We start from the raw sequence: 12466 nt of genomic DNA, 5'->3' as shown, positions 1-12466 counted from the left end.
CTACCAAACGTCTAGAAACCTGAGCCGATAGACAGTTGGAGATTTGCTGACAACAGCAATGGCTGTGGGGGTCCACATGACTCCCCTATTGCTCTGCAGGGTCAGCATGCGCTCAGGCAGGAAAACATCTCCGGAACCAGCTCCAGCCGTCTCGTCCTGCTGCTCGCTGGTCTGGTGGTGAACGTTCAACTTGCCGGCGTTCGCTCACCCCTTTGTGCCTGCCCTATCGCCCTCGAGTATGTTGACGGAATCTCGAATTTCGACGTCACCGATGTTTCGTGGAATGTCCCGGTTCCCGGCGCAGGGTTGTAGTTGTAGGGCAGGTCTTGGGTGTGGCTCGTTGTTCCCGTACGGAGGATGCACATCTCAGCAATGGCGGCTGGTCGCTGCTCGTCGACCTGGTGGACAATTACCGTTTCTGACCACTTTGATAGGTGGGGCGTGGTTCGGTGAGCCACCGGTGATGCCGGAGTATCCTAATCGCGGGGTTCTAGAGTTCCTGGATGGCTCGCTTCACCTAGGCTCATTGAGCTGTAGTCGAATCTATAACGGTTCTCGCGCCTTGTCGCACTTCAGTTCACCGGGCAAATCAAAGGTTGATCAAAAACTGATCCGGTAAATCATCAGTTTCTCCACCTCCAAACCGGCTCTTACACTATCAACGAACACACACACTACCTTGCCAAACTCAAATCGCAACGATCTATGCTCATAAGTTGCAACGTAGGGGAGGATCAGCACATGTTGCGGTCGTCGATCTGGGAAGATGGAAGCGTGGTTAGTACTTGTCCCAAGCGAGCGTTATCACGCTAATAAATCGCACTGTTACAGCCGGTACGATTGTTAAACACAGCCCTCTGAGAATCAATTATCGAAGGTATTTAGGCAATCTAGTCATGATTCAAAGCATTCATGGCAAATGGCCATATCAATACGATTGGCCAAATTAACGAGGTCGGCTACTTGTTTAAGCCTGGTTTTGGGTAACGCCAGATGAGTCGAGGGATATCCTGCGACCGGTTTGTTGAATCTACCAGATGGCAAGCGCAAAGCCCCAAACACACGTCCGAAAGGTGCCATCCATTTCCGACCGGGGATACCGACAACATATGTGGGAAATATTAGAGTGTAAACAACGACTGTCCTATCCCTCGACCGTTGTCGCCACTTTGACAGTTGTGCTTCCTTTCTTGCTTGCGAGCAACAACGCCTTCTGCGTTTTGCCACTTCCGTTTCTCTCTCTCAAAGTTGATCTCGAACTGTAAACCTCGCGCTCGAATCGAAATACATTTAATTCGTTTGTTAAACTCATTTCTCACGTTTTGTTTCCGTTGAACTGTGCAACCCGAATAGGTTGTGGGCCCACAGTAGTAAAGATTTGAGTTTTCCGCGAGTGAAAGTCGGGAAAAGTCGTTTTTTTCTGATCGGACTTTGTGCGTCGCGTGCATCAGTGAAAAACAAGATGGCGGACGCGAAGGTGCAGGTGGAAAAGTTGAACGACGAGAACTATGTGATGTGGAAGTTCAAGATGGAACTTCTGCTCTTCAAGGAAGGCCTGACCGCAACGGTGACGGAGGACAAACCGGCCAATCCGGATGCAGCCTGGCTCAAAAAGGACGGAGATGCCAAGGTGGCGATCGGGCTGGCCGTGGAGAACGATCAACTCGTCCACATTTGTCGGAAGACGACGTCGAAGGAGATGTGGGACGCGTTGGAGGAAATCCACGGGGAGTCGAACTACAGCAACACACTGCACGTTTTGCGGAAGTTGTGTTCGTTGCGACTCAGAGAAGGCGGCAACCTCCCAGAGCACCTCAAGGAGATGACGGCGATGGCAAACCATCTGGAGATGAACGGCGAAGGCTTAAAGGAGACAACGTTCGTGGGGCTCATCATCTCGAGCCTGCCGCCGTCGTACGGGAGCTTGATCAACGTGATAGAAAATCTCCCGAAGGCGGAGATCAAGTTGGACAACATCAAGGGCAAGCTCCGGGATGAATGGCGACGCCGTCGGGATTGCTCGGAAGACGAGCAGCTGCACGAGAAGGCGCTCAAGAGCTCGGTCGGTGGCAGTTCCAAGGCGACCGACAAGAAGAAAACGAAGAAGGCCGGTGCGTGCCACAACTGTGGAGCTGTCGGTCACTGGAAACGCGATTGCCCGAAGCTGTCCAAGGCAACGTCGGGTTCACCGAAGGCAAATCTGGCAGTGGAGCGACCAGCTGGGATGGAGATGTGTCTGGCCGTAAGTGGAGAGTGTAGCCCAAACCGGTGGTACTTGGACTCCGGTGCTACTTCCCACATGACGTCCAACACATCGCTCTTGAACAACGTGGACGCCTCGAAGCAGCCAGACATCTGTCTGGCGGATGGAACCAGGATCAAATCCAGCGGCGCGGGCACTGGGAAGCTGATCTCCGTGACGGGCAGTGGAATCCGGATGTCGGTCACCTTGGCCGATGTGTACCACGTGCCGTCTCTCGCCGGGAATCTCCTCTCGGTCAGCCGGATGTGTGATTTGGGCTACGCCGTGTGTTTCGACAAAGCTGGCTGTAAAGTGATGCGGGGCGAAGAAGTTGTGCTAGTGGGGGAGAGAAGCGGCGGCTTGTACCGGCTGAAGGAATACCCCGAGCGCGCTTTGGTCTCGAAGGCGGAACATCCAGCGTTGTGTGAGCACATGTGGCATCGGCGCCTGGGTCACCGAGACCCCGATGCGGTGTCGAAGATTGTGCGGGAAGATCTGGGCTTCGGCCTGAAGATGGAAAAGTGCGCCGTAAAGTGTGTTTGTGAAGTGTGCCTGAAGGGGAAAATGAGTCGTGACAGTTTTCCGAAGCAGTCGCAGAGCAAATCCAGCGCCGTGGGGGATCTGATTCACACCGATGTGGGTGGCCCCATGGAGGAGGCCACGCCAAGTGGCAACAGGTTCTACGTGATTTTTGTGGACGACTACAGCTGCTACACCGTGCTGTGCCTGTTGAAGAAGAAGTCGGAAGTGGAAGCGAAGATCCGGGAGTACTGCAGCCTGATGAAAAATCAGTTCGGGTACTACCCAAAAGTGATCCGTTCGGACGGCGGAGGGGAATATTCAAGTGCAACGCTGAAGAAGTACCTGGCCGAGAACGGTGTTGTGCTGCAACAGACGGCGCCGTATTCGCCGCAACAGAACGGAAAGGCGGAGCGAAAGAACCGGTACGTGGTGGAGATGGCGCGCTGTCTGCTAGTGGAGTCGAACTTGGGGAAGAAGTACTGGGGCGAGGCGATCAGCACTGCCAACTACCTGCAGAATCGCTTGCCTACTTCGACCGTGGAGAGAACACCTTACGAGCTGTGGCACGGAAAGAAGCCATCCTACACCCATCTGCGTGTGTTCGGTTCGGAAGCCTACGTCCACGTACCCAAGGAGAAACGCCGAAAACTGGACGCCAAGGCCGTGAAGATGACTTTCGTCGGCTACGCGGAGGGGCGTAAAGCCTACCGTTTTCTGCATCCGGATGCCGACTGGATCGTCATTAGCCGCGATGCCAAGTTTCTGGAGAGCACCGGTGAGGAGGCAGTACAAGACAGCGGCGACCTGTTCGCGGACGAGACAGAGCCTGATGCGGCCAAGAAACCGGAAACGTTTGACGTGCCGATCAGCGGCGGAGAGCAGCGCAATCGCGAACCCGCGGTTGCTGGCCCGAGTGCAGAAACGACCGAAGACGACGTGGAGCAACTAGAACCGCGTCGGAGGGAGATTTGTCTTTCCATGGGTTCCCTCTCGACGAGATTGCGCGGCGCTCGCTGCGGTCGACAAAGGGTGTGCCACCAGTCCGTTTTGACGAAGCTTTCGTGGTTGCTGCGTCCCCCACGAACGACGAAGCGGAACCAACCAGTGTGCGGGAGGCGTTGCGGTGTGACCAAAGTGTTGAGTGGAAAAGTGCCATGGAAGAAGAGCTGCAGTCACACGCCGAAAACGGAACCTGGGAGCTGGTGCCGCTGCCGCCTGGCCGCAAACCCGTCGGCTGTCGCTGGGTGTACAAGGTCAAGAGGAACGCCGCGGGCGAGGCCATCAAGTACAAAGCTCGGCTGGTAGCCCAGGGCTACTGTCAAAAGTTCGGACAGGACTACGATGAAGTGTTTGCGCCAGTTATCAAGCAAACAACGCTGCGGATGCTACTGGCCATCGCAAGCAAACACAACTTGCAGCTGCGACACTTCGACGTCAAGACGGCGTACTTGAACGGGGTGCTGCAAGAGGAACTGTACATGAAGCAGCCCGCCGGATTCGAAGAGCAAGGCAAGGAGGACCTGGTATGCCGTTTGAGGAGGAGCATTTACGGGCTTAAACAGTCGGCCCGTTGCTGGAACCAGCGTCTGCACACGGTCCTCGAGCAGCTGGAGTTCGAGCAGAGCACCGCAGATCCCTGTCTCTACGTGAAGGTCGTCGAAGGTAAGCGCATCTACCTGTTAGTCTACGTTGACGACATCTTGGTCGGCTGCAAGTCTGGGGGCGAAATCGAGAAGATCTATTCGTTGCTCAAGAAGGAGTTCAAGATGACTGACCTTGGCCCAGCTAACTATTTCCTGGGGCTGGAGGTTAAGTGCAACGACGGGAAGTACGGCATTTCCCTCGAAGGCTATATCGACCGTATAGCTGAACGTTTCGGTCTCTCGGATGCCAAAGGTGCGAAATCTCCAATGGACGAGGGATTCACCAAGACCGTAGAAGAAAGTCGTCCACTTGAGAACAGCACGGAGTACCGGAGTCTCGTCGGCGCGCTCCTCTATGTGGCGGTTTGTGCCAGACCGGACATAGCAGTAAGTGCCTCGATACTCGGACGGAGTGTCACGGCGCCCACGCAGGCGGACATGGCGGCGGCGAAGCGAGTGGTCCGCTACCTCAAAGCCACGAAATCCTGGCAGCTCCGCTACGACGATCCAGACGGAGAATTGGTCGGCTACTCCGACGCGGATTGGGCCGGCGATTTGAAAACCAGAAAATCTACGACCGGATCCGTCTTCCTCTATTCCGGAGGAGCTGTTTCCTGGGCGAGCCGTCTCCAGCAGTGCGTGACTCTGTCGTCCATGGAATCGGAGTTCGTCGCTCTTTGCGACACATCCCAAGAAGCAGTCTGGCTGCTGACCCTGATGGAAGACTTCGGCGAACCGGAGCAGAAACCGTTGACCATCAAGGAGGACAACCAAAGTTGCATCAAATTTGTTGCAGCGGAAAGAACAACGCGGCGTTCCAAGCACGTAGATACCAAGCACTGCTACGTGAAGGAACTCTGTGAACGGAAGGTGCTACAGCTGGAGTACTGTCCGACCGAGGACATGATTGCGGACGTGCTCACCAAACCCGTAGGAGCCGTGAAGCACCGGAAGCTGTCTTCGCTGCTTGGACTTGCAGCGCACGGCAGTGGTCGTTGAGGAGGAGTATTAGAGTGTAAACAACGACTGTCCTATCCCTCGACCGTTGTCGCCACTTTGACAGTTGTGCTTCCTTTCTTGCTTGCGAGCAACAACGCCTTCTGCGTTTTGCCACTTCCGTTTCTCTCTCTCAAAGTTGATCTCGAACTGTAAACCTCGCGCTCGAATCGAAATACATTTAATTCGTTTGTTAAACTCATTTCTCACGTTTTGTTTCCGTTGAACTGTGCAACCCGAATAGGAAAGAGGTTCCGTGAGCACTCGTTCCGTCTCGGTCCAACCAGCGGCAGCGTGAATGCCATGAATAGCTAGCTACCAACATCTAAACCCGTCGTCTGGCACCTCTCCACGTTATATTATCCTCAGGCCGCTGGCCTTCATACTAATGGAGAGACCCCACTCGGCACACCCGGATCAGCGGATGCTGGGGCTGACGATTAGTCAAAGAGGGAAGAAGCTTGCCCGTCGGAACCAGCAACGCCCGTTGGTCGTCCATAAACCGCCAGCTGGGTTTGCCCGTCGGCTAGAACATGGGACGAGAAGTGGATCAATCCACTGCGAGACTACAAATATATGTACCAAAACTGCCACCACAGTATCCAGCTGCTATCGTAGCGAACACAATCATGCCTGCAGCATTTTGCCACCTGTTTTTCTTTCAAAATAAAGAGACTGTACCCTCCCCCTCCCTCTTCTTTATCGATGCATATTTATGTCTTTTTCCAGTTAACGCAACCCGACCACCATCGCTGAAGGTGGCTTGAACGGCTCTTGAACTGCTTCGAATAAAGATCTTTCGCTGGCGGTTGCAATTTTCATGTTCCAGCTTGAACACATGAATCTTCCTGAAAATCGGCGATCTTGATCCCAGCACGTAATCGTGTTCAAAGCAGGACTCACACATCATTGTCCTTCTCTGAGAGCATCAGCTGCCCATGGGCCACTCTCCGGCCGTTGATCCGTAACAGATCTTTTCCAAAGGACAAAAATATCAGGTTTTGGCGCTAGACTAGCGGCAAACTGAAAAAATACAGATTACTTTGGAATACTTTTAAATTCGAACGAGTTGCATTACCTTTTTCGGCCAATTCGACTTCGACTGCGAGCGGATTCCCTATAAGGTCACGTCTGGAAAGGTCCATCTCAGTTTCGAAACACCAGCTGGCTGACTACCCTGCTGGACAAAACCTCCAATGATGGCCTGCGCGCACCAACCATGCGATACAGATCCGCACCTGCCTGAGTGTGCCTGGATCCGTCGGAAGATGCGGTCCTTTTCGCAAACTGGCCGTCTTGCTCATGGACGAATTCTTTACGATATGATCTCCGTACGAGAGGAAGAAGGTACTGACCGGCATTCCAGTAACCGTATGTAGATGAAGGAGCTGCAACGGGTCGTCTGGGAGCGGAAAAACGGGAGGGTCAGGTTTGATTATGACAATTCTAATTCAAAATACCTACTATCTTCTTGACCATCCTGGTACGCCGGAACAAGCGGCCACAAGAGCCGAGATATGTATCACAGAAAAAAAAATACATATATTAATGTCATTAAACAAAAATATCACAGCTTGCTGTGATCTGTCACAACAGTTAAAACCAAGCTTCCCTGCACCGTGCGGTACACGCGGTTCACTTGTATCTCGGGTTTGCTTTGCGCCTGCTTTGTTCGGTTTACACCCGTACCCGACTCACACGAACCGAGGGTATTTTGGTTCATCGTACCAGCGCACCACGACACTCTCGGTTTGCCGCGTCGGTTTTGTGTCTGGCACTCACCCATGGCATGAACCCGGTATATGAGCCAAGGTGCTTCACTCATCACGAGCCGAGGTACGTGCCGTGGTACGCGCTGGCGGTACAAAACGGGTTCAATACCACGACACGTACCACGGCACGCTGGGTTCATGCCATGGGTGAGTGCCAGACACAAAACCGATGGGGCGAGCCGAGAGTGTCGTGGTGCGCTGGTACGATGTACCAAGATACCAATACAAAAATGGGTTCAGGCACGTACCGAAGCTAGAAAACCAAACCCGCGGTGTGCGTTGGCACTGGCGCATGGGAAGCTTGGTTAAAACCGTTAAAACCTCCCGCGCCCGTGCGAACGGTTTGGTTTTAACTTGGTTATAACTTATACCCCGTTCGCACGGGCGAGTTATAACCGGTTATAAGACCAAAAGTGGTTATAACTCTTAAAACCGGCTATAACTCTGGTTTTGCCCATACAACGAGCTGTCAAATTAAAACTGGTTTTAAAAGTTATAACCAAGTTAAAACTGCTCGAAACGGGAACTCGACTGCTTGAAAACTCTTAGTAGCCTTTGGAAATACTTAAAAAAAACATCTGTCATTGACTGGAAAAAAAACAACTAATTTTTCTTCTTTCGTTTGTCACTAAAATACGCCTGCGTATCGGAACGTCCCAGTTCCATGGAGCGGACAGACAGATCGCCGTAGCAAGGAACTTGGTATTGAAAGAATTTGGTTTGGAATCTTTTTTTGTTGAGATAATCAGTTTGGAAGCATTTTATTGATCCGATACGCCCTTGCAGATTCCACCCTAGAATTCATCGCTATTGCCCGCGGATCCAGTGCCACCCAATGCCCAAAAACCTGAGCGGACATACACTTGGACGTTTGCAAGAAGTGTTCCAGAAGAAATCCGATTCCACACTACACTCGGTGCTTGCTGTAGAACTGAACAGGGTTTCCAAGTAGATCTTCGTTTCGCCTATCAGAACGTCCGCAGCAACAAGTTTCCCATCGATAATTTGCCAGCATTGAGTCTTGCGGGAAGGTGGCCTAGATCTCGAAGCACTTGCCAAACCCCGGACTCAGCTGCTTGCTCACGCAGTTCTCCTTGTCTGAGATGCGCTTGGTATCCAGCTAGCACTACGGATCGGCATTACCGTTTAAATCCATCGGATGCAGAACGGTCACCAACGCGGTCCAATGACTCGAGGATTTGGCGCGTCCTGGCGGGAACGACTGGCTCACGTGCTTTAGCGGGGCATGCTACGGGCTCGATGTTCGGCTGCTATTGCTGGGGACTCGCGGTGCTGATGCTGTTCCTCGGCGGATGGACGCCGACGCAGACTACGCTGCTGACCGATTTTCGCGATCACGTGTGCTGATTCTGGGCAGATTCTCGGGCCGCCTGGCAGAAACGCTACTTCGCTGGTGGTACTTTGTTGAGACACGTGGTACTCGAGCTTGTTATTTCCAGACGCCCGTGAGGTCCACTAGCTAGGAGATTTGATGCGTCTCCTACGAACGACTCACCTACTGACCACTGTCGGAGTGCTCGCCAGCGATGCTGGTTGGAAACGGTAGGGTCCAATGGCTCACGTGCGTTGGCGGGCACGCTACGGACTCGTGCATCGAGCTATAATTGCCGACCTCGTGTCGCGAGTCGATCGTCGGATGGGTTGGATGCTAACGAACGTCGATGGAGGTCCAGTGGCTCAAGATCGAAAACAAAGACCTCTACGGACGAAACCACCTGGCCGTGAGGACGGCCAGCCGACCAGCGAGGCAGGTTTCTCGTCGATGATCGCGTCCTGTGGCTTGGAGGGGATGGTGTGGCGTCTTTGTCTTCCGCCAGTCAAAGAAACACAACCTGAAGTGGCCCGTCTGAATCAAAGTACCAAACGGAGCGCTAGCATCACCTTTTTCGATCAGGTTCAAATGACCAAATGTTCCACTTGAACGATCTCAAGACGGATCTTTGCCCATTTAAATCGGAACAGGCGTTCTTCTACGGCTCGCAAACCTACAACGTGCGTAACCCGCTGGTTCTGCTGTTCCGGATGCGACCTTAGCTGGAGAACGTTTTTATTTGATTGCATGTTCTTTTGAAAATTCTATAATAAAAGATGATTAGGGGCTTTATTGGGGGGTGCTGTTTAGGGTGACTCGAAAACTTCGCCTTGAGCCACACTTTGCAGGAGGGCGGTCGTCTCTGAACATTAGAGTATCTTCTCCTGGCGAATGTTGATCACGGCGGTGAGGTGCTGGTGAGGTGCATTAGGTTCTTGCCAAGATCTCGCAAGCGTCCATTCGCATCATAATCAAGGTTTCGCTCTAAAATTCTTCAACGCAGTAATTCTTATTTTGGTTCGGCGCAGTACTTCGATGGACACCCCGGTCGGGGCTAGGGAATATAGCGGTCTTCCGGTAATCTTAACAAATTTGAAAGGCAATTCTAATTATCTTTAAGCACATAGTTCGTTCCATTGGTTCTTGCCCATTTCCAGCAGGTAGGGTCGACGTAGAACATATGTTCGTTGTTGATGCTCTCAGGGATATACTGCGAAGGACTTGGAATCTGGCTCCAGCAGAACAATAATCTTGTGTAAAATCCATTATGGAACTATTAAATAAATTTACCATCTAATTTAAAAATGACCCATTCGCGCTATCCCACGAAAAAAAAAATCGCACTTAGTTCAGTGCGTTCTGGATAAGCTGGTCAGCCCGGCTTTCGGAGATGCTTCCGGCGTTAGCAATCTGATCGTATTGTACGTATGGCAAATTTGCACCCCTTTCCCTTATCTTTTTTGTATGAAGCGTACAATAACAGCCCCCTCCCCCCCACCCCCCTCTTTAACTACTCTTAGACTTTATTTAACTTGTGCATGCGACTCGTATGAATTTGATCGGTTGGATTTTTCGAGTCACATCGTGATCAGGTGCTTTTCAACAACTTTCTTTAGCTCCATAGGGGTCCTGCTACAATTCAGTCCCAATTTGTATCTTCAGAAGCAAGACATTTTCCAAGTCCTCATCGTAATCCTTCCAGACGGATCATTATGCGGGCGTGTTAGTAGAACTTGACCTTTTCCAGCCTGAACACTTGAATCTTCATGCGAACTTCCAGAAAGTCTTTGATTTTGAGGTGAAGCACGTAATCAGCCTCGTTCTTCTCTTTGGCCATATGCGGCTTACGGGCCACCTTCCGGATTTTGTTCAGCGTCAGACATTGTAACCTCAAGTTAGACCACAGCATCAAGGCGCGACCTTTCGAACGAACAAGGGGGCGTCAATTGGATCGTGGAGAACACCGAAGATGTAGTTTTCCGGAAGCATCTCTATAGAAAACAGCAGACCAGCTCCAACCGGCCGACAATCAAAAATAAATTCTGTGAATGAATTTAGTCAAAACAGATCGAACTTATAACAATTTAAAATACCTGCCATCCTGCCCAAATTCAGAAGCGAAAAAAGGCCAAAAACCCGGCCCTTGCCGGATAGAGTGCCAACAATGGTCAAGTTCTGCATCACCGTGAAAAATCGAAAATAAATGACAACACTAAATAAACACAGCCTTCTGTAATCTGTCAAAATAGTTAAAACCGTTAAAACCTCTCGGGCCCGTGCGAACGGTCTGGATATAACTTGGTTTTAACTTATAACCTTTTCGTTAAAACCGGCTATAACTCGCCCGTGCGAACGGGCTATTATAACCATTTCGTTAAAACCGGCTATAACTCGCCCGTGCGAACGGGGTATAAAGCGACCAGCGTCTGCTCGACTTTTGAACCAGGGAAATTTATCTTGCAACCTTGCTGTCGAGCAGTTTTTGGTCATGTTTGGCAACTCGGTATTTGGTTTTGTTTTTGTCAAGCAGTTTTGACAGAAAGAAAAAAAACATTGCAAAAAATTTTTTTTTGTCGACGGCCGGAAAAGTTTTCTCCGGTGTGAACGCCGGCTCTACCTCCACAGAACAAGGCGCACGTTTTGCCGACCGGAAAAATTAACCTTATTCTCGGTGTGATTGGCGGCTCTAGCACCAAGAGCTTGAAACGACTGGCGGAGAATCCTGACGCAAACTCTAGGAGGAGAAAAGTTTCCGGGTAATGTTTTTTTAGCAGTGCGATTAAGAGATTTTAATTGTGATCCTTATTGTTGTTTTTGTAGGCAAATAATCGACGTGCTTGGCTGCATTTATCAAGAGCTATCTCCAGCTTTTGCCTTGATTGTGATCTTCCTCCAGCGAATCGCCGTTTTTGCCATACGCTTTTCCTCTTCAATTAAAACCGAGGAACAATAAATTTGGGTTCGGGAATCTATAAAAATAAGCTTTAAATTAAAAAATTGTAAAGCATTTAATTATTTTTAAACCAGGGTTTTTTTCTGAATACATATTTTCCCTAAAAGAGCACTCAGTCAGCAAAATCTAAATTAAGAAATATGAACCCTCCCTGTAAAGACTTATGAAATGATCTCAGTAGAAAGGTTCTCCAAATCTCTGAATCGCAAATGTAAAATCCTGGAGAAGAACTGTTAAATTCTAATAAAACACCAATTGAATTGAATTATTTTTATAGAGAATGGTTTCTCTTAGAATTGAAATTATAATTTTGTAAAGTCTTCATTTTTACTTCAACAATTTGACAATAGTTTGATTTTTAAATTCATTTAGAAATGTTATTCAATGTATTACGGACACGGAACAATGGAATGCCCTCAATCCAGGATTATTTCAAGTTGGACAAAGAATAAAGTAGAAAAGATAAGTGGGATGAATCTAGAGGATATTCTGTCATTTGAGATTGATGAGAATAAAAAATCTGAAAAAGCCGCTTTGTGGTTATGTATTCTAGCGATTTCTTTCAATTTGAAGTGCTACCCTGGACCTAGGGGAAATCTACCCTTTCCAATCAAACACCTATCTTCGTCATATGGAGAGTTTGATGCTCGATTAAAGCTCCAAAAATACTATTTGGGCTATAAACTTACCAGCAACAGCACCGCCTCGAGTAAGCACGCAAATGTATGCCACTTACTGGCCAAAAAGATCACATTTAATGCACTTTTGATCATAATTTGTATTTTGCGAGACCACTTCTCATCATTTTGTTGGCACACACAGTGACACACACGAGAATCCCTCAAACGCTTAATGAATATCGCCAAAATTACCTTTTCACTTTCGCTTACTTTTTCACGGCGCTTAAGATATGAAATTGCTTCCAACTACCGGCAACATGTTCTTTTGATCATTAGTAAGGCACTCACTTGAAGAATAATCCCGAAAAATGTAATAAATTAGCAA

At 49.9% G+C, this 12466-nt stretch overlaps 1 long non-coding RNA gene across 1 annotated transcript; it reads left to right on the top strand.

Annotated features, from left to right (window-relative positions):
* Positions 1-11073: 11073 nt before the first annotated feature.
* On the top strand, positions 11074-12466 carry LOC128093422 (uncharacterized). Its single transcript, XR_008212449.1, has 2 exons — positions 11074-11264; positions 11329-12466. It is a non-coding gene; the product is annotated as an uncharacterized LOC128093422 (long non-coding RNA).

The sequence above is a fragment of the Culex pipiens genome, chromosome 3 (genome assembly GCF_016801865.2).
Source record: "Culex pipiens pallens isolate TS chromosome 3, TS_CPP_V2, whole genome shotgun sequence".
In the NCBI taxonomy this organism is placed as follows: domain Eukaryota; kingdom Metazoa; phylum Arthropoda; class Insecta; order Diptera; family Culicidae; genus Culex; species Culex pipiens.
This window is presented reverse-complemented; position numbering and strand designations above follow the sequence as displayed.